Below are 2,954 nucleotides of genomic sequence, written 5' to 3' on the forward strand. Positions count from 1 at the left end.
TATATATAGCAGTTGAACATGCAAGGAAAAGCTGTCCACAAGTTGAGCGCGCCGCGGCGCCTAATAGCGAGTAGAGCTTGCCGAGGGACGTGAGCAGAGGCCAGCACAGTGATACATGGCAAATAAGACGAACTATGCGAGCGATGTCGCAGACATCAAGCACGACTCAGATTAGAGTTGTGTGTGCGATACGTGGCATAAAGTTGATCCATCCGAGCTGTTTGTGATGGAATAAGCCGTGTGTGTTGCGGGCAAACGCTTGCTGGTATATAACCTTAAATTTAACCAAAAAAGTGTTAATGCATGTTACAAAAATTGTATAACTGGAAACTATGTTCAAATACGAATCCAACGACATAATCTTTGGCGACATGCATTCGTATTTTATTAGTTAAATCCTACTTATAAACCAGGACGGGAGTAGAGTAGGTAATTAAATCGCAAACGCTTTTTGTATTAACCGTATGTGTATGTGTCCTTTCGTCCTCCTCTCGCACATCTTGTCACCCCACTACCATAGACGGCTTACAGCGCAAGCTTGCGCAGTGTGTGGGGGCGTTCTTTTGGCCAAACGGTGGCGCCAATTAATCTTCATTGAGCTCGTTCCCGCACAACCTCGCATGTTCCCGCGGAAGCTTCCCGCCCGACTAGGTGAAATCGCCCAAAATCCCAATGCTTATCGGCCTGCTATATAAACCTTCATGGCCGGTGAGTCCCGCGTCGCATTTTCCACTCCCCCCTGTAGCTTATCTCGTCGGCTTCTCCCACAATCACCAATGGCACCGGTCTGTCGTCGTCACTCAGCCACTCCGTTGTCATCAGAGGACAGCTCCAGCTGGGAGGCTACAACGCAACGGCGGTGACTCAGTCCCCGGCGTAGTGTAGTGTGTGTGGCGTCCCTGTTGGGTGTGCTCGGAACACCCACCACACGCTCCGCCGCCGGTGCCCGTCGGCAGCTGTTGCCGGCCGCCGTTGCCGCCACAGAACCATCAAAAGCCAGGGCCATCGCCCACTCTGCCAGCGTGGCCCGAAGGCGGGAGGTCGCCGTCGTGACCGCCACCCACTCCCGGCCATCGCCTGCTCCGCCATCACGGCCCGAAGGCAGGAGGTGGCCTCATGGCCGCCACCCCACTGCCGGCCATCACCAGCTCCGCCACCGCGGCCCGAAGGCAGGAGGTGGCCATCATGGCCGCCACCCCATTGTTGGCCGCCGTGGCCACCAGCCCACCGTCAACCGCCGGGATCATCACCCGCTCCGCCGCCGCCGCCCGAAGGAGGGAGGCAGAGGTGGAAGCCCGCACGTGCGTCAGCGACCTCGCATGCTACATCGAGTTCCCGCGGGAGGAGGAGGAGCGCCTCGTCGGGCATGCAAAGAGCCTTACTGCAGTCGTGGTCATAGCACACGCTGGCGCAGAGGCGAGGAATTAGGAGATCTACGAGCAGTCCGGCCGCTTCGAGAGGGATCGTTTGGAGTGGCAGTGGGCGTTCGAGCTGGCGAGCGTCGCTGAACATGTAGCAGTGGCAGGCACCGTATTGTATTTGTCCAGCTCGTCGGTAGGCTCCTCCTCCTCTGCCTCTTACTGAGCGCGCTCGGCAGAGGAGAGGTTGCCGGAAGTAGCACAAAGCCCCTCAATAGTAGTAGTAGTATTTAGGGGCTATTTTGTTCAGTTCATCTGACTATAGATGTGGTGGAACTGTACAACGTACTTAAAATTAGCTAGTATATATAGTTGAACTAGCTATTTCAGTATGTGGTTGGCAACAAGTGGGAAAAAGTTTGGTCGGTTCAGCTGTCGAGTTGAAATGTTTGTATGAATTAAGAACGACTGCTTAATCTATGAATGGAAACAATGCTTAATTACTGGATTTTAGTTGCAAAAATTAGATGGTGCTAGTGATTTTTAGCTGTATATTTTGACAAATCACACTGTTACAAGGATTGACAAATGGCAATGTTACTAGAGCAATAAATGTCAATCTTTCCAGTTTGACAAATGGCAACATACCCAATATGACAGATGCAAATCTTACCAAATTGTTTGTACGTGGTTGCACATGGGTCATCCAAAACAACCATTTGCGTTGAAGAGATGCACAAATCCTACGCTGCGAATTTTCCCTAGACTTAAGGGGGAAGACCATAGCTCTCACTTTGCATACGGGTGTTCTATCTAAAACATTTGTGATCAAGAGCTGCCGAAATCCTGCTCGGCACATTTTCTCTTGGCTTCCTGGTGTAACACCCCGGATGTAACTTACCATATTTGTACTTCAACTCTTGTCGTTTTCGGCTCTAAGTTATGATATTCCCTCGTGATTGGGTTTTGTCTTTGTTTTGCATTTTCTCCATGTCATACATTGCATATCATGTCATCATGTGCATAGCATTTGCATACGTGTTCGTCTATGCATCCGAGCATTTTCCCCGTGGTCCGTTTTGCAATCCGGCGCTCCTATGTCCTCCAGCGCCACCTTTTGCCTCTTTTCGTGAGCGGGTGTTTAACATTCTCGGAATGGACCGATATTTGCCAAGCGGCCTTGGTACACCACCGGTAGACCGCCTGTCAAGTTTCGTGCCATTTGGAGTCCGTTTGATACTCCAACGGTTAACCGAGGAACCGTAAAGGCCTCGTGTGTGTTGCAGCCCAACACCCCTCCAAAGTGGCCCAAAACCCATCCAAACCCCCTCCATCCTCTCGGCCGTTCGATCACGATCGCGTGGCCAAAAACCGCTCCTCATTTGGACTCTCCTAGCTCCCTCTACCTATATATCTGTCCTCCCCGTCCAAAAATCCGGGTCCCGAAACCCTAGTTTCGTCCTCTCCGCCGCCGGATGTGTCCGCTCCCACCGGACACGCCTGTGGCCAACCAGCGCCCACCACGTGGCAGGTCGCCGCCTCCCACCGCGTCGGCCCGCCGGGCTCGACCGAGGCCCTCCCGGCCCGGGTCGCCGC

Source organism: Triticum aestivum, chromosome 1A (genome assembly GCF_018294505.1).
Source record: "Triticum aestivum cultivar Chinese Spring chromosome 1A, IWGSC CS RefSeq v2.1, whole genome shotgun sequence".
NCBI lineage: Eukaryota > Viridiplantae > Streptophyta > Magnoliopsida > Poales > Poaceae > Triticum > Triticum aestivum.